This window comes from Dermochelys coriacea, chromosome 1, assembly GCF_009764565.3.
Source record: "Dermochelys coriacea isolate rDerCor1 chromosome 1, rDerCor1.pri.v4, whole genome shotgun sequence".
NCBI lineage: Eukaryota > Metazoa > Chordata > Testudines > Dermochelyidae > Dermochelys > Dermochelys coriacea.
Window position 1 is genome coordinate 200,357,299 of NC_050068.2, and position 19,200 is coordinate 200,376,498.

General features: G+C 44.5%; 1 long non-coding RNA gene across 1 annotated transcript in view; it reads left to right on the top strand.

Moving 5' to 3' along the window:
- Nucleotides 1-11,991: 11,991 nt before the first annotated feature.
- The window catches only part of LOC122459537, a 101,838-nt gene continuing 94,629 nt past the window's right edge, over nucleotides 11,992-19,200 (top strand). The window contains exon 1 of the long non-coding RNA XR_006280299.1: nucleotides 11,992-12,398. This is a non-coding gene — a long non-coding RNA (uncharacterized LOC122459537). The remainder of the gene's footprint in view (nucleotides 12,399-19,200) is intronic.

Genomic DNA, 19,200 nt, shown 5'->3' on the forward strand with positions numbered 1-19,200 from the left:
CAAATTTATTAGAGCATAAGCTTTCGTGAGCTCCCCACCCCCCACTGTTCCTCTGATATTCTTGTTAACTGCTGGAATTAGCCTACCTTGCTTGTCACCATGAAAGGTTTTCCTCCTTCCCCCCCCCCTGCTGCTGGTGATGGCTTATCTTAAGTGATCACTCTCCTTACAGTGTGTATGATAAACCCATTGTTTCATGTTCTCTGTGTGTGTGTATATAAATCTCTCCTCTGTTTTTTCCACCAAATGCATCCGATGAAGTGAGCTGTAGCTCACGAAAGCTTATGCTCTAATAAATTTGTTAGTCTCTAAGGTGCCACCAGTACTCCTTTTCCTTTATAAATGTTTCCCTTCCTTTTGTATCTGCCTTCTGACTTGTGGGAAAAGGGAATGGACAGTTCCAAGCATCTAAATAAAGAGCAGTTGCCACATGAGCTTCTGTTTTTCAGGGTATTCAGTGGTGGAGGCAGTGAGAAGAGGCTGGGATTTAAATTAGCCCATAGTGTCTTGAGGACACTTCCCTTGCTGTGTTTAGGCCACACTGGCTCAGGCCATCTTGCATCTGTCCAAAGTTATTGCAAAGCAGACAAGACAGCCTTTGATCTCTCAAAAACTGCAGCAGTGTGTGTCTGCCTGTGTGTCTGATTCTCTCCTGTTATTGCTGAGCCTGAAACACGATAACTCATATAGGACTTTGGAGTTTAGATTAAAACTGATTTAATTGATTTTGCTGAAGCATCATCCCGTAAGGAAACCCCAAAGTTGGATTTAAAGGGCTAGACAAAGGAGCAGCTGTGACATTTAGATATTGCTTTTGGAACAACAATGTAATACATCACTTTATTCTGCTGGGTTATGCTCCCCTCTTGTTAATGGTAGAAATCACTCTATCAGAACTGGTAAAAGAGCTTCAGTGTTGCTTGATGTGGAGCATGTTGAAAGGGAAAATGCTGCTGAAAAAGCTGAACCTCACTTCCCAGTCTTCTCCATCTCTTTCACATTCATTGACCAATTGATGCATCAAGAAAGAAATATCACTCTACACTCGATGGAAAGATGGGGGCTGGGTATGTCTCTTTCAAGTTTTCACAAGATGTATTTAATAGCACCAATTATAGTAATAATCAGGGCATGTATGTTCTGTAGTACCAGCCATTTAATCCACTCCTTACCACTGAATTGGGCTCCAGAATCTCAGCATTCATGTAAAATACTGGAAACTTGTAGCCCTCATGGTTGCAAAAATAACCTTAAAAACCATGAACCAAGTGGAACCAATGCCACACTGTCTTCCTGAATCTGCAGAGAGCATGAAACAATAGCTGTATGATATGTGACCTGCCTCATTTTTTCCAGTGGAACGTTAATTGTAAAAATGAATGACAGCTGAGATGGCTGAAATTTATCCAACAAAAAGTTTTTTCATCAAACAATAGTTGTTTTATTAAAACAATTTTTTTGGAAAAAATTGTCACAGCTGTTGAAAATTTTTATTTTCATAAAATACTAAGTTCTTCCTCAAAACTTTTAAAATAACAATATTGTTAAAAATCAAACCAGCCAGTGTTACTGAAAATTGGGGTTTGTGTTTATCAGAAATTTCAATAACAATTTTGATAATGTTTTCTATTCAAATTTTAGATAGCTGCAGGATATGTGACAAAAGTCAGAAAAAAAATGAATCACATTGAAATGCAAATAACTTCAGCATTTCAAAACTTTCCACAAATAAGGAAAAATGCAAAGTACTCCATTTAGGAAGGAACAATCAGTTGCACACATACAAAATGGGAAATGACTGCCTAGGAAGGAGTACTGCAGAAAGGGATCTGGGGGTCATAGTGAATCACAAGCTAAATATGAGTCAACAGTGTAACGCTGTTGCAAAAAAAGCGAAAATAGTTCTGGGATGTATTAGCAGGAGTGTTGTAAGCAAGACATGAGAAGTAATTCTTCCACTCTACTCTGCTCTGATTAGGCCTCAACTGGAATATTGTGTCCAGTTCTGGTCGCCACATTTCAGAAAAGATGTGGACAAATTGGAGAGAGTCCAAGAAGAGCAACAAAAACGATTAAAGGTCTAGAAAACATGACCTATGAGGGAAGATTGAAAAAATTGGGTTTGTTTAGTCTGGAAAAGAGAAGAGTGAGAGGGGACATGATAACAGTTTTCAAGTATGTAAAAAAGGTTGTTACAAGGAGGAGGAAGAAAAATTGTTTTTCTTAACCTCTGAGGCTAGGACAAGAAGCAATGGGCTTAAATTGCAGCCAGGGAGGTTTAGGTTGGACATTAGGAAAAACTTCCTGTCAGGGTAGTTAAACTCTGGAATAAGTTGCCCAGGGAGGTTGTGGAATCTCCATCATTGGAGATTTTTAAGAGCAGGTTAGACAAACACCTGTCAGGGATGGTCTAGATAATACTTAGTCCTGCCATGAGTGCAGGGGACTGCAGCAGAAAACCTCTTGAGGTCCCTTCCAGTCCTATGATTCTAAATATTGGTTTTCGTTTTTTGACCAGCTTCAATTATAACAGTTTAAATAGATGCATTATTAACTATTTCACGGATCATTTTGCCAAAAACATCCAGTTGGCATGCTTATCCTGCAATCCCAAATCATCTTTGATGCTTCCCCAGATGCCAAAAGCCTTAATTGCCCCTACTAATCTACCAAAAACTCCAGCTTCCCTTCCAATGGCTTTTAAGATGCAGTTATATGCAGTCAATACTATTATTTGCTGTCTATTGAAAACTGAAAATGAGTAGACTGTAAAATAAATGCAATTTCATATTAAAACAAACAAGTCAGGGCGTGAGTATGTACAAGTGCTGTACTGAGTGTATTATTTATTTCCTTATTTAATTCATTACTGTTGCTTCTGTTTTTGAATGTATATAAACTGCTGCAGGAACTCTATCGTGCCACACTAGAATGCTGCAGAACTTCTGAATTTTGCCATAGAATTTGGCAGGAACTACATGGGGCCTCGCTAATAAAGGTAGGAACTGTGGATTTGGTCAGCTGGCATTTTGGTATACATATACACATATGGAAGGTCTAAAACAGAGCAAGAGTTGGAAGCAATGTTTCTACCCAGGTTTTTTTAGTAGAAATATGTAGGGGATAATGAGCAAACTAAATGCCCTAAACAAAGAGCCTAAAGGCTAAAACAGAACAGCAGGCAGGAATGCATGTTATACCCTGTCTAATTGCAGCTTACAGATGACTGCTTAGGTTTATGCTGAAACGCCCTGTTTGTTACAAGTCCTAATGGTGGTGTTTGAAACCATACTCTAGAGATGGATCCAAACCCTGAACGCTGGCACCCAGAGCCCTGATTGTTGGGAAAGTTCAGCTCCAGATATGAACTTTGCAGCTGGCGCCTGCTCTGTTATGGTATGAACCAAAATTGCAGGCTCCCCACGCCCTGCTTTTGAAGAAGGTTGAATCCATATTCTGATTTGAGCTGTGAAGCCAGTGCTGCTTTGCTGCCATTTTCCTTTTCCATTGTGGGCCCACAACTGCAGAGTGCTCAGCGCAGTCACAGAGCACCTTACACTAAGGGACATAACTGCTCTCTGGATGAGGGGAAGTTAGAGGTGACAGATTGTGCTGCATTTGTAAGGCTCTGCACCCCTACAGTGCGTTATAGCTACAGAATCTTGGGCAACTAGTGAGAGGAAAATCCTCTGTACTGAGCAAAGTCATAATAAAAGGGGTGATAAAGATGGTGGAGGCAGATAGAATCCTCTCTTGAGATCATGGAATACCAGCAAATTTGCTATTACAGACAAATCTGCTACTATGGGCACAGCTGAGCCCCCTTTATGCAGCAGATTTGGTTGGCCATTCCCTTCTGTCCAGGAAAGCATCTGATTGTCTCAACCCAGCACCTGTTTTTTGTTAAGCATGTTCTATCATCTGACTCCAGGGGTATGTTTACACAACAGTCATCAGAGGTGTGACTGCAGCACACATAGGGATACCCAAACTAGCTTTGATATAGCTACTTCAAATAACAATAGTAGTGAAGCTGTAGCAGCGTGGGCAGTGGCACAGGCTGGTACAATTCTGCCCAGGACGTTGGGTAATTCCTTGAGCGGCTAGCCCATGTTTCTGCCCATGTTGCTGTGGTTCCATTACTCTTGGTATTTGAGCTAGCTAGATCAAAGCTAGCTCAGGTATAGCTACATATGCTGCAGTCACACCTCTGACTGCTGGGTAGACATGCTCTCCAGATCCCAAGCTTGGCAGTTTTGACAGGGAATAGCTAATTATATCCACCCATTTAAAAACTCAGGTTGCCAGTGTCACGTGAATGCTTTTCTCTTTTCTTCTCCCATTCAAATTTACTAATGATACAGGCTACTTCTGACCTCCCTTTAGAAGGCCCAGTCAGGAATCAGAGCCTGCTGCAGATCTAGACTCCTGGTAGCTTTATCAGTACAGCTGGCCTGCAGCAGCTTGCCTGACTGGCTGGCCACACCATCTATTTGCCTGGAGGGGCCTGCTCAGTGTTTATGCCTATTGTTATGACTGATCCTGCCTTGTACACCTCCTTGCTCCAGTTCCTGACTCTGGCTTGACCCTTAGCTCTGGTATTTGGTTCCTTATCCCCAGCTTGACCCTTGACTCCAGCTTCAGACTACTGATGCCTGCTTTGACCCTAGTTCTTGGTAGCTATGCTGACCACTAGGCCTGATGTCCTCTCTGACCACTAGGCCAGACAGCCTTCTTCCCTATCACCTGACAGGCTTGTGGCTAGCTCTGTCCAGCTGCATGTATTGCTCTGAGGTTTTCATGCTGTTTTTCAGTCACCTAGAGGGAGATGTATCATCTGGGGTGGGTTTTTGAGCCCACGGAGAATGGTCAGACTTCACTATCCCGATCTGAAATAATTGTTTGGAAGAATGATTTTGTTTTCATCTTGTTGCTTTTGGCAAGAGGAAAAGTACAAAGTAAGAGAAGAATTTGTTCCTGGCTGACTTCAAAACAGAATGGCTCCCTGTTTGCTTTTCTAAATGTTTGCTAGGTGGGGATGATTCCTGGTGGTTTGTGATCCCAGGTGCATAGTTTGCTTTCGGTCTAGCCACAGCAGTTTACCTTATTTACAAAAGAGTCTTTCAGCACCTGACCCTGTGCCCACGCAAGCTCTGCAGCCTGTAATTGTCTAATTAGCTTGTGTTAGTTTATGCATCTGTACCAGTACATAAACAGGTTATTTCAATATGTATCCAATCAAATGTGTAACAGGCTTTCCTGTGCTGTTATTGTTTAAATGGTGTGGCCACGTGTGTAGGTAAAGAGAGAAGGAAAAATGATCCCAAGCCAGCAGGGCTGGCTCTCGGTTTTTTGCCAGCACAAGCTCCGAGAGCACAACTGCCCAAGCAAAAAAAAAAAAATGGTGGCCAGAATGCCGCCGCTGGAATTGTGCCCCCCAAGCACGTGCTTGCTTTGCTGGTGCCTAGAGCCAGTCCTGCAAGCCAGAATGCTAGGTCAGAATTTTGGGGGTATTCAAAATCCACAGCTAAATCCCAATTTGTTTTTTGTAAATGCCCTTTATCTTCATAAGAGACTGAACCCAAACCATGCCTCTAAACCCCCTTAAACTTCAGGGTGTTCAAGATTTGAAGCCTCAGCTGATTTTTTTGGTGTACAATACAATGGCCTTCTGTCTTTTTATTCTGTGCCTTTTGTTTTGTTTAATGATGGGCCAAAACAGCAGCCTTTAATTGAAACCTTCCTCCCTCTCTTTCAACAAAGCTTTGGGGCTCAGATAAAACCTGCCGGGGATATGCCAGGGTACCTTGTGTACAGTAATGAAGGGGATACTAGAGTAGATCAGGTGCTTTTATTTCCCTTCCAACAAGGGGATTTTTAGTAAATTGAAAGGGAGCATGTTTAAATATCGATAAAAGGAAATACCATTTTATACAACACATAGTTAATCTGGGGAACTCACTGCCACAAGAGATCAATGGTAGTGTTTTATTTTTAATGTTATATGTTGGGAAATTTTGGACCATAGGGTGAGGAGATGGAAGGTTGGGATTTTAATAGGCTTTTCTTGTCTTAGTTCTACCGAGCCAATGATTCATAGATACTAAGGTCAGAAGGGACCATTCTGATCATCTAGTCCGACCTCCTGCACAGCGCAGGCCACAGAATCTCACCCACCCATTCCTATGAAAAACCTCACCCATGTCTGAGCTATTGAAGTCCTTAAATCATGGTTCAAAGACTTCAAGGAGCAGAGAAGCCTCCCTCAAGTCAACCATGCCCCATGCTACAGAGGAAGGCGAAAAACCTCCAGGGCCTCTCCAATCTGCCCTGGAGGAAAATTCCGTCCCGACCCCAAATATGGCAATCAGCTAAACCCTGAGCATATGGGCAAGATTCACCAGCCAGATACCCAGGAAAGAATTTTCTATAGTAACTCAGATCCCATCCATCTAATATCCCATCTCAGGGGATTTGGCCTATTTACCCTGAATATTTAAAGATCAATTATTTACCAAAATCCCATTATCCCATCATACCATCTCCTCCATAAACTTATCGAGTAGAATCTTAAAGCCAGATAGATCTTTTGCCCCCACTGCTTCCCTTGGAAGGCTATTCCAAAACTTCACTCCTCTGATGGTTAAAAACCTTCGTCTGATTTCAAGTCTAAACTTCCTGGTGGCCAGTTTATACCCATTTGTTCTTGTGTCCACATTGGTGCTGAGCTGAAATAATTCCTCTCCCTCTCCTGTATTTATCCCTCTGATATATTTATAGAGAGCAATCATATCTCCCCTCAACCTTCTTTTAGTTAGGCTAAACAAGCCAAGCTCTTTAAGTCTCCTTTCATAAGACAAGTTTTCCATTCCTCGAATCATCCTAGTAGCCCTTCTCTGTACCTGCTCCAGTTTGAATTCATCCTTTTTAAACATGGGAGACCAGAACTGCACACAGTATTCTAGGTGAGGTCTCACCAGTGCCTTGTATAACGGTACTAAAACCTCCTTATCCCTACTGGAAATGCCTCTCCTGATGCATCCCAAAACCGCCTTAGCTTTTTTCACAGCCATATCACATTGGCAGCTCATAGTCATCCTATGATCAACCAATACTCCAAGGTCCTTCTCCTCTTCCGTTACTTCTAATTGATGCGTCCCCAACTTATAGCTAAAATTCTTGTTATTAATCCCTAAATGCATAACCTTACACTTCTCGCTATTAAATTTCATCCTATTACTATTACTCCAGTTTACAAGGTAATCCAGATCCTCCTGTATAATATCCCGATCCTTCTCCGAATTGGCAATACCTCCCAGCTTTGTATCATCTGCAAACTTTATTAGCACACTCCCACTTTTTGTGCCAAGGTCAGTAATAAAAAGATTAAATAAGATTGGTCCCAAAACCGATCCCTGAGGAACTCCACTGGTAACCTCCCTCAATGCAGCTACTAGAGAATGAGCTGCAATTTATTTTGTGTTGTGCACTATCATACTGTCAACTAAATTTTCCCCAAAGAATGTTTTTTACTAGTGCTGGTATAAGAGGCAGAGAAAACCGAGTTGAATTTTCAGATCCTATAAAGGGAATTGGCAGCTAGAAAACTTGGCTGTTGACTTGTACTTCAAGCACATTTTGAGAGGAGTAAATAAGAGGAAATGAATATGGAACTCTGCAACACCACTTTCACAGAACCACGATTCAGACTCTAGCCACCTTTCAAAGCCCCAGTTGCACTTGGCTCAAAGGAGGAGATAGTGACACTAAAAACTAGTCAGGTAGAGCCAGTGTTAATATTTTCAGTGCCTTCAAAAGAGAGGAGTATGTAAACTAATCCTGCCTCTGTCAGAATCATAGAATATCAGGGTTGGAAGGGATCTTAGGAGATCATCTAGTCCAACCCCCTGCTCAAAGCAGGACCAATCCCCAATTTTTGCCCCAGATCCCTAAATGGTCTCCTCAAGGATTGAGCTCGCAACCCTGGGTTTAGCAGGGCAATGCTCAAACCACTGAGCTCTCCCGTTATTATGAAGTTACTAATAACAACCACACAAAATCAAAGTTATGTTTAAAATGGGGGCGAGATACAGTTTTTTCCCTGTTTATTTTTTCAGGAAGTGATTGCTGAAATGCTTGGTGAGGGATGACTTCCATTCCACATCCCTATTTGAGGCATCCACAAAGAGCTCAGAAAATTCAGGTTCACTCCTAATGATCAATAGCTGACAGTGCTAAACCCAGGCATGGATTTCCGTCCAGTAATATCCATAGTTCCCATCAATCAGGACTCAACTAGTGGAGACTGAAGCCTTGAACCATTCATGAATATGGACTACAAGTACATAACAGGGCCAAATTCTTCAGTCCTTACTCAGGCAAATCTCCCAGTGCCGTGACTGAGAAAGGACTGCAGGATATGAGCCATAGGAATTACCCTCCCAGAAAAGTATCAGGGGGTAGCCATGTTTGTTTATATCCACAAAAACAACAAGGAGCCCGGTGGCACCTTAAAGACTAACAGAAAGCTTATGCCCAAATAAATCTGTTAGTCTTTAAGGTGCCATCGGACTCCTTGTTGTTTTCCTCCCAGAAAAGACCTTCCAGCTTGGTATCCTGGCTAGTCTGCTGACAGTAACCAATACCAGATTCTTCAGAAGAAGGCATAGGAACTCCATAATGCATCTAATTGTGCACTCCTATCTAGCTAAGGGCTAGTCTTCACAAACATTTAGTGCATGGCAAGCTGGGCTGTGAAATTAGCCTGCCACTGTCCACACGGATCCTGCTGATGCACATTAACAGCTCCCTAATGTACTTTGACCAACCCCCCTTTGAAAGTGGACTAGATCAAAGCCCCTGATACTTATATGGTCCCCATCATCACAGTATCTGAGAGCCTCACAGTCTGTAATGTATTTATCCTCATAACCCCCCCTGTGGAGTAGGGCAGTGCTATTATGGGGACCTGAGGCACAGAGACTAAGGAATTGTCTTCACTGCAGAGTTAACTCAAGTTATAACATGAGTGTTGCCCTTAACACAAGTCCCTTCCATACACAAAAATCCTTCACTCAACTGTGGCGGTGCTTTTAACTCAAGTTGGCTGGCCTGTTAGGAGGTGTAGGCTACAGCTCATGTTAGCACACTTCATTAGCTGCTGACACAACCATTCTGCGCTGCTAATCCAATCACTCTGTGCAACTCCAGTGTTAGTTTGCAGTGTGGCTGCTCTCACTAGAGCCAGGATAACCTGAGAGGAGCTAACTCACATGCAGGTAACTTGAGTAAACTCTGGCAGTGTGGATTCAGCCACTGTGTGACTTGCCCAAGGTCACACAGGAAGTCCATGGCAGAGTATGGAATTAATCTGGGTTTCCCAAATCCAAGACTAGCATCTTAACCACTGGTACATCCTTCCTCTCCATCTCCATTATGCTGTGGGGGGGAATGTCTTTCTAACTACAGCAAGTAATGAGCTGGCACTACGACTTGCGAGGGCACAATCTAGTTCATTTGCAGAATGCACCTCTTGGCAATGTCAGTGAATGCAGCTTGGGTGAGGAATGAATGCAGGACGAGAGGAGGATGAAATGGAAAGCTTCAGTGAGGGAGGTTCTTTTATAGACTACAGCCAAAAGGAAATGGGAAGCAGAGATTCTGTTCTCCTTATCAATGGAAGTTATGGGAACTACTTTTCTTCACACAAAAGTCTTGTCTTGTGCTAGCCTGGTTGTGACTTGACCAGGCCAACGTTCAAGTCCATGTGGTTCTAGATGAACAATTTGTACTTGGGGAGTTCCTATTTAAAAACTGAGGGGCAGAGGAGGAGAAGGGATCAGTGTGTTAATCAGGAGAGTCTAATGCAACAGAGATCAAGAGTGAGCTGTTTATCTGTGACAGGACTGTGATGCCTTAGCTGACATTTTTGCAGGCCAGAACTGCTTGTTTTCAGTTTTGACCAATTCTCACGCAGCTAAACAGGAATGTGTGCAGTTTGTAAATAAGCAAATTATACTAGAAGACACCTTGATTCTGCATCACCAATTTCTTCGTCATGTGGAACACGACCAGCTGCAAAGGCCCCCAAAAGCTGCTACTGCTCAGGAAAGAGGCCTATAATACAAATGTATAATCTTCTCTGGAATCCTTCTGAGCCTTTGGACTCTGTGCTATCATGTGGCAATGAGTTCCCCAGGTTAATCATGAGTGTGTAAAAAAACCCTATTTCATTTTATCAGTTTTTAAATGGCTGCCTTTCATTGTCATTGAATTCTCCTTTTTTCTTGTTTTATGAGAGAGCATCCCATTTACCCTCCCTGCACCATTCATTATTTTCTATACTTCTGTCATGTTCATTGTATTCATCTGCTATCTAAACTGAATAGTAGTCTGAATCTTTTTGATGTCCCCTCATGTGGAAGTCTTTCCATGCCTCTGATCATTTTTGCTGTCTGTCTCTACACCCCATCTATTTGGCTCTCCCATTGACTCATTGCATGAACCTGGGCAAACCACATGCAGTCAGATTGTGATGCCCTTACTCATGTTAAATAGTACCTTGCTGCACAAATAAAAATCTGAGTGAGACTACTTGTGGAATAAGTAGTCAATGAATCAAGATCTGGCCCTGAACTTCTCTATCACCTTCCCCATTGGCATGAAGAGGATTACACTGTACCCTCCTTTGTGAAGCATGCTGAGATCCATGAATCAAAAACTCTCTCTGAGTACTGAGAACCAGTCTGATTATTTATAGGCATATTTGTGGGATGTGGGGATCACACCATTATGAAAGAGCTTGTAAAAAAGGAGGGGAAAATATTTCCTAGAACCTGAAGATTTTTGAAAATTACCAGAGGGAGTGATAAAAGGAAGGGACTGCCTGGGAACAATTTTTGAGAGTGATATTTTGCATGTCGTTGTCTATATGTGGTGAAATAAATCTTCCATGCATTGGCCTCAAATAAGTATTTATAGGAAATTTATGTCCTGTTCCCTGGGGCTTGTCTCTGCTTTCAACCATAGGATAGTGTTGGTTGGGGAAATGTGGAGGACCAGAGTCCTGGGGGAGTGGCACAAGGAAGAAATAAAACCTCTCTGTTGGCTTACAGACATCATCATTTTTTCCCCTGGATGCATTGAGGAAGAGCTTTCTGAATGAACTGACTTTTATAGAGAATGAGCCAGCTGTCTCCATGGTGTAACTTCGCTGACTTCACTTCCACCAAGAATAGAATTTGACCCAAAGTCTCTTATTTTTCAAAATCTGGAGCATTTGTAAGGGATAATCAAATCTGGATGACTTTTACATGGCACATGGGTCTTAATCTGAGGTAGAAGAAATGCATCCGATGAAGTGAGCTGTAGCTCATGAAAGCTTATGCTCTAATAAATTTGTTAGTCTCTAAGGTGCCACAAGTACTCCTTTTCTTTTTGCGAATACAGACTAACACGGCTGCTACTCTGAAATCTGAGGTAGGTCTTTAAAGGGATTATCTACATGACAATAAATTAAAAAGAAGATTAATCACTAAAATATATTTTATAGAAGTGAATAATGGAAACTAGTAACTCCCACAAGAAGCTGCTATCTTGAATGTCTAAAGGCATAATGTAAAATGCAGAGAATAGAGCTCCCACTTGAATGCATCAGATATCAGAGACCTTCAGAATTGTTGTAAATCAAACTATTTTTCTTTGCAGAGTTTCTTAAATTAAAAATGGTTAATCCATGTTAGGTTCTGGTTAAGGTCAATGCCATAGCTGAAGTCACATGAGTTTTGTATCGGGGGGGGGGGGGGCTTGCCCTGGGGGCTGGAGAACCTGGGCCTAACCCAACCCTGATTAACTGCTGAGCCTCACCTGAGAGGAATCTGGTGATTCCTGAGTACATTGCAGGCGTGTCTGTAGAGAGCAAGAAGGTTCTTGCGGAGGGGAGATCAACGCAGGAAAGGGAACAAAGTTCTTCAGGCAGGAAGGTCTGGGAAAGGCCCTGACTAACCAGTGAAGTGAGTGGGAGACATAGAGGGGAACTTGAGAAAAAGGATGGGAAGTGGTTCAGGGATAACTACAGCAAAGGTAAAGTTGTAGCCCTAGCTGTTTGGTACAAGGCCTAGGCTGGAACCTAGAGTCAAGGATAGGTCTGGGTTCCCTTACTGGCCCTGGGAAGGGGCTACAAACCCCTAGAAAGGCTTGTTGAGGTCAGCAAGGGGGCTGCAGGCTGAACTGAGGTTAGGCTGAAGAAAGAGCCCCTGACAGGGTAGAAGGCCTTTCTGTTAAAGAAACTTTTAGTTTGGGCCAATGGCATCCCCAAAGGGGTGGACTAAAGCTGATGACCCGGACAGAGGGCTGAGTCATCAGACAGAGAAATCACCATAGCACTGGAGTGATCATTGGTAGGTGATGCTAGCCCAGTGAGAGAACTGCAATGCCCTGAGGGGTACGTGGCGGTGAGTGGATTTACACATTTCAGAAACGGAGGTTGTCTGCAATTGGAACTTTACAGCTGACCTCTCCCTATGGTGAGGTGTGCTTACAATGGCATCCTGATCTGAGCCACCCTTGGGTTTGATTTACCAAAACAAAAATAAGACTGATGAGGTTTTGCCAAACCAAACCCAACCTGCTCCCCAGGTTAGAGATCAGTTTAGATCAGAGTTTGCGTCAGGGAAGCCTGGCTGTTTAAAAATAGCCAGAGCCTCGCGAACCAGCTGAGCGGCAGCGAACCAGCGGAGCAGCGGGGACAGCAGAGCAGCTCACAGCAGGAGTTTGCCTGGGACTGGTAAGTATCCGAGTGTGTGTGTTTGCTTGCTGAGGAAGTATCCGAGCGTGTGTTTGCTGGGAGAGAGCCTGAGTGAGTGTCTGATTGGCTGCTAGCCTGCAGGGGGCGGGCATTAGGGTGTCTGTGTGTTTGCGTCAGGGAAGCCTGGCTGTTTAAAAATAGCCAGAGCCTCGCGAACCAGCGGAGCAGCGGGGACAGCAGAGCAGCTCACAGCAGGAGTTTGCCTGGGAGTTCGCCTGGAGTGAGCCCAGTGAGGCTTACATCTTGCCAACGTCTCTGAGGAAGCTCATAGTAGGTAGGTGATATGGAAGGGGGGGGTTCAGCTGCTGTGACCTGCACTGGATGTGCCATGTTTGTCTTTCTTCCACAGGACAGAAGCGACTTTGTCTGTACAAAGTGCAAGCTGGTCTCCATATTGGAAGAAAAGATTGAAGGTCTGGAGCAACAGTTAACGACCCTGCGTTGTATACGAGAGACTGAGGATTTTCTGGACCAAACTCAGGATAGCCTTCTAGGGGCACAAAGCTCTAAAGATGTAGAGCAGGTTGCACAGAGGAGCCAAGAGGCCAGTGAAGAAGCTTGGCAACATGTGACCTCCAGAAGAGGTAAGCGGAATGTCCGGGTTCCAGTAACACAGACACAGGTAACTAACCGCTTTCATGTTCTCTCCACAGGTACCAATGCGGAGAGTGGACCAGATGATATGTCTGGGGGGAGAAAGCGGAAGGAGACTCTGCTGGTTGGGAGGCATGAGATGCGATGTCCTGAGGTTGGGGGTTCCACGACCACCACTCCCAAGAGGAGAAGGCGGGTGGTGGTGGTCGGGGACTCTCTCCTCCGGGGGACTGAGTCATCTATCTGCCGCCCTGACCGGGAAAACCGAGAAGTCTGCTGCTTGCCAGGGGCTAAGATTCGTGATGTGACGGAGAGACTGCCGAGACTCATCAAGCCCTCGGATCGCTACCCCTTCCTGCTTCTCCACGTGGGCACCAATGATACTGCCAAGAATGACCTTGAGCGGATCACTGCGGACTACGTGGCTCTGGGAAGAAGGATAAAGGAGTTGGAGGCGCAAGTGGTGTTCTCGTCCATCCTCCCCGTGGAAGGAAAAGGCCTGGGTAGGGACCGTCGAATCGTGGAGGTCAACGAATGGCTACGCAGGTGGTGTCGGAGAGAAGGCTTTGGATTCTTTGACCATGGGATGGTGTTCCATGAAGGAGGAGTGCTGGGCAGAGACGGGCTCCATCTTACGAAGAGAGGGAAGAACATCTTTGCCAGCAGGCTGGCTAACCTAGTGAGGAGGGCTTTAAACTAGGTTCACCGGGGGAAGGAGACCAAAGCCCTGAGGTAAGTGGGAAAGCGGGATACCGGGAGGAAGCACAGGCAGGAATGTCTGTGAGGGGAGGGCTCCTGCCTCATACTGGGAATGAGGGGCGATCAACAGGTTATCTCAAGTGCTTATATACAAATGCACAAAGCCTTGGAAACAAGCAGGGAGAACTGGAGGTCCTGGTGATGTCAAGGAATTATGACGTGATTGGAATAACAGAGACTTGGTGGGATAACTCACATGACTGGAGTACAGTCATGGATGGTTATAAACTGTTCAGGAAGGACAGGCAGGGCAGAAAAGGTGGGGGAGTAGCACTATATGTAAGGGAGCAGTATGACTGCTCAGAGCTCCGGTACGAAACTGTGGAAAAACCTGAGTGTCTCTGGATTAAGTTTAGAAGTGTGTGCAACAAGAGTGATGTCATGGTGGGAGTCTGCTATAGACCACCGGACCAGGGGGATGAGGTGGATGAGGCTTTCTTCCGGCAACTCACGGAAGCTACTAGATCGCATGCCCTGATTCTCATGGGTGACTTTAATTTTCCTGATATCTGCTGGGAGAGCAATACAGCGGTGCATAGACAATCCAGGAAGTTTTTGGAAAGCGTAGGGGACAATTTCCTGGTGCAAGTGCTAGGGGAGCCAACTAGGGGGAGCGCTTTTCTTGACCTGCTGCTCACAAACCGGGTAGAATTAGTGGGGGAAGCAAAAGTGGATGGGAATCTGGGAGGCAGTGACCATGAGTTGGTTGAGTTCAGGATCCTGACGCAGGGAAGAAAGGTAAGCAGCAGGATACGGACCCTGGACTTCAGAAAAGCAGACTTTGACTCCCTCAGGGAACAGATGGCCAGGATCCCCTGGGGGACTAACATGAAAGGGAAGGGAGTCCAGGAGAGCTGGCTGTATTTCAAGGAATCCCTGTTGAGGTTACAGGGACAAACCATCCCGATGAGTCGAAAGAATAGTAAATATGGCAGGCGACCAGCTTGGCTTAATGGTGAAATCTTAGCGGATCTTAAACATAAAAAAGAAGCTTACAAGAAGTGGAAGGTTGGACATATGACCAGGGAAGAGTATAAAAATATTGCTCGGGCATGTAGGAAATATATCAGGAGGGCCAAATCGCACCTGGAGCTGCAGCTAGCAAGAGATGTCAAGAGTAACAAGAAGGGTTTCTTCAGGTATGTTGGCAACAAGAAGAAAGCCAAGGAAAGTGTGGGCCCCTTACTGAATGAGGGAGGCAAGCTAGTGACAGAGGATGTGGAAAAAGCTAATGTACTCAATGCTTTTTTTGCCTCTGTTTTCACTAACAAGGTCAGCTCCCAGACTGCTGTGCTGGGCATCACAAAATGGGGAAGAGATGGCCAGCCCTCTGTAGAGATAGAGGTGGTTAGGGACTATTTAGAAAAGCTGGACGTGCACAAGTCCATGGGGCCGGACGAATTGCATCCGAGAGTGCTGAGGGAATTGGCGGCTGTGATTGCAGAGCCCTTGGCCATTATCTTTGAAAACTCGTGGCGAACGGGGGAAGTCCCGGATGACTGGAAAAAGGCTAATGTAGTGCCCATCTTTAAAAAAGGGAAGAAGGAGGATCCTGGGAACTACAGGCCGGTCAGCCTCACCTCAGTCCCTGGAAAAATCATGGAGCAGGTCCTCAAAGAATCAATCCTGAAGCACTTAGAGGAGAGGAAAGTGATCAGGAACAGTCAGCATGGATTCACCAAGGGAAGGTCATGCCTGACTAATCTAATCGCCTTTTATGATGAGATTACTGGTTCTGTGGATGAAGGGAAAGCAGCGGATGTATTGTTTCTTGACTTTAGCAAAGCTTTTGACACGGTCTCCCACAGCATTCTTGTCAGCAAGTTAAGGAAGTATGGGCTGGATGAATGCACTATAAGGTGGGTAGAAAGCTGGCTAGATTGTCGGGCTCAACGGGTAGTGATCAATGGCTCCATGTCTAGTTGGCAGCCGGTGTCAAGTGGAGTGCCCCAGGGGTCGGTCCTGGGGCCCGTTTTGTTCAATATCTTCATAAATGATCTGGAGGATGGTGTGGATTGCACTCTCAGCAAATTTGCGGATGATACTAAACTGGGAGGAGTGGTAGATACGCTGGAGGGGAGGGATAGGATACAGAAGGACCTAGACAAATTGGAAGATTGGGCCAAAAGAAATCTAATGAGGTTCAATAAGGATAAGTGCAGGGTCCTGCACTTAGGATGGAAGAATCCAATGCACCGCTACAGACTAGGGACCGAATGGCTCGGCAGCAGTTCTGCGGAAAAGGACCTAGGGGTGACAGTTGACGAGAAGCTGGATATGAGTCAGCAGTGTGCCCTTGTTGCCAAGAAGGCCAATGGCATTTTGGGATGTATAAGTAGGGGCATAGCGAGCAGATCGAGGGACGTGATCGTTCCCCTCTATTCGACACTGGTGAGGCCTCATCTGGAGTACTGTGTCCAGTTTTGGGCCCCACACTACAAGAAGGATGTGGATAAATTGGAAAGAGTACAGCGAAGGGCAACAAAAATGATTAGGGGTCTAGAGCACATGACTTACGAGGAGAGGCTGAGGGAGCTGGGATTGTTTAGTCTGCAGAAGAGAAGAATGAGGGGGGATTTGATAGCTGCTTTCAACTACCTGAAAGGGGGTTTCAAAGAGGATGGCTCTAGACTGTTCTCAATGGTAGCAGATGACAGAACGAGGAGTAATGGTCTCAAGTTGCAATGGGGGAGGTTTAGATTGGATATTAGGAAAAACTTTTTCACTAAGAGGGTGGTGAAACACTGGAATGCGTTGCCTAGGGAGGTGGTAGAATCTCCTTCCTTGGAGGTTTTTAAGGTCAGGCTTGACAAAGCCCTGGCTAGGATGATTTAACTGGGACTTGGTCCTGCTTTGAGCAGGGGGTTGGACTAGATGACCTTCTGGGGTCCCTTCCAACCCTGATATTCTATGATTCTATGATTCTATGATCAGACAAAACTGAAATCTTTCATCTGAATCCCCAAATTTCAATGGTTTGGATAAACTGGAATCAGGGTCTAATCTACTCCTAGTGTTTAATCTACAGGGAGAATGTAGAAAGGCAGAATATAAACATCCTGGTTAGAATTTGGCCATGACATGGGTAATCCCCTATATCTAATGAAAAAAGAGCCAGAAGACTGGCTGTAGGGTTTGAGGAACCTTAGACGATGACATCATCATAACAATCTTATTGGCCAGTCACAGCAAGGCACTGTTGCTAGTTGCTTGTGCATGCAGTAGCCTCATACATTGTAGTAGTGGCTACACATATCACACTTTTTTGTAACATTTTACCCCGCATCAATCCCTTAATTTTGGAGTCAAAGATATGTTGCCTTTGTTTGTTTTGATTCACCCACCTGGTCACCCCCAGGGGCTCAGGCATATCCAAAATGGCAGTTTGGTCGTGTCGTTGTTTATGGAAAAATAAAATCCTTCCCTGCTGTTGCTGTCTGTTCCAGATAATTTACTTGGCCTTGACTAATTTTCCATTCTGTGAAGCTTCTCTCTAGAGTTCAGCTGATTTCCCTCTGTTCATTTGCCTTCAGATGTTCCTCTGTCAATCCCTCAACCCTCCCAGCATTGATACTCTCATCCTTACAGATTCTTCAGAATGACTGTTCTGATTCATTTAGTCATATGTTGCTCCATTTTTAATTTCACCAACCCTTTCTGATTGTGCTTTTGAATTACTCCTGGATCTCTGAAGCTGTCCTCCTCCACCCTACACTTATGCACATGCACAAGTGCAATACAATTCTCTTCTCCGTGTGTTGCTTCAGCCAATGCCGCAACATCTAGTTTTTCTCCAGTTAGAAGGTCTCCTGAAAAAGTCTAATTCTGCTCCAGTTTCAGGAGAGATCTTGTTGTGAGGAAGCTGCCCTTCCCATTACAGTGATCTGTGCCAATTCAGCAAATGAAATAGAAATTCACTTCTGCCATAGATCAGCATGTCACTCCCTTCAGGCGCTTCCAGGTTCCTTTCTCCTCACTGTTGTCCTTTGTACATCAAAGAAGGAGATCCGGGCTTGTGCATAGGCTTGATACAACATTATAGTGTGAGAAGAAATATTCTGAAAAGCGTACAGGAGCAAATTCCCCAACTACAAACACAGGTAACCTGAGAAAAAAGAGTGGAGCAGGTTTTCAAAGATAACGTTTCCCCTATTTGCCCGGAGGGATTAGCCAAAATTCAGGGTCTAGTGGGATGTTTCTGTTAAGAGGAGATTCCTACTGTGTTCAGGGAAACAGGACTTTGTGTATATTCTTTGTAAATAAACAGGATTGCAGCAATGAAATACCTGACCCCAGAATCAAACAGCAGGTGATAGTTTCTTTACTCACAGTTCTAAGCCCCTTTCCAGCCAGCACTTAGCCCAAAATATCTCTCTTTAGGCTTTTCTTAGGGTCACACTCCCCCTGCTTGTTCTGGCTGTGTCCTTGGCTTTCTGCTGCTTTGTTGTCAGCTCTTCTGATGTTTCTCCTGTTTCTGTCACAGAATACAGAAACACACTTCTATCAAACGATACCCATCAAAACCCCTCTGCCTACATGCGCCTCTGAACTAGGTGGAGACACGTACCTGTGTTTGGGGTGGAGGCTGCTATTGTTTCAGCTACCTAGTTCCATAAAGAAGCTTAATTGTTTCTTACATTTATCAGTAAGGAAGGGAGGCTGTTAAACCTCACCAAAATTGGTGGGTGTAACCCAACCCCAAACAACAATAAGATATGAAGGAAGTAGATCTGGCCACGTAAATTGCTACTTGGCTAAGCTGCTACTTGGCTCAACTCCTTCTCGGATTCCCCTCAGCCAATTGAGTCTTGTACTGTACTGAGTGAAGCATGCACTTGGGTAACTTATTACACAGGTGCATTAGAAAGTTACATGAGAGCCTAGTCCATATCTGACCTGAGGCTGAAGCCAGGCTTGTCAGTTGATGCACCAAGATTATTGAATGCAGGCCAGATCTCATTAGCATCTTATCTTTGAGGGAGGGACAAATATCATAACATCCATAAAGCACAATTTAATTCACCCAGAACCCTAATTCTGGC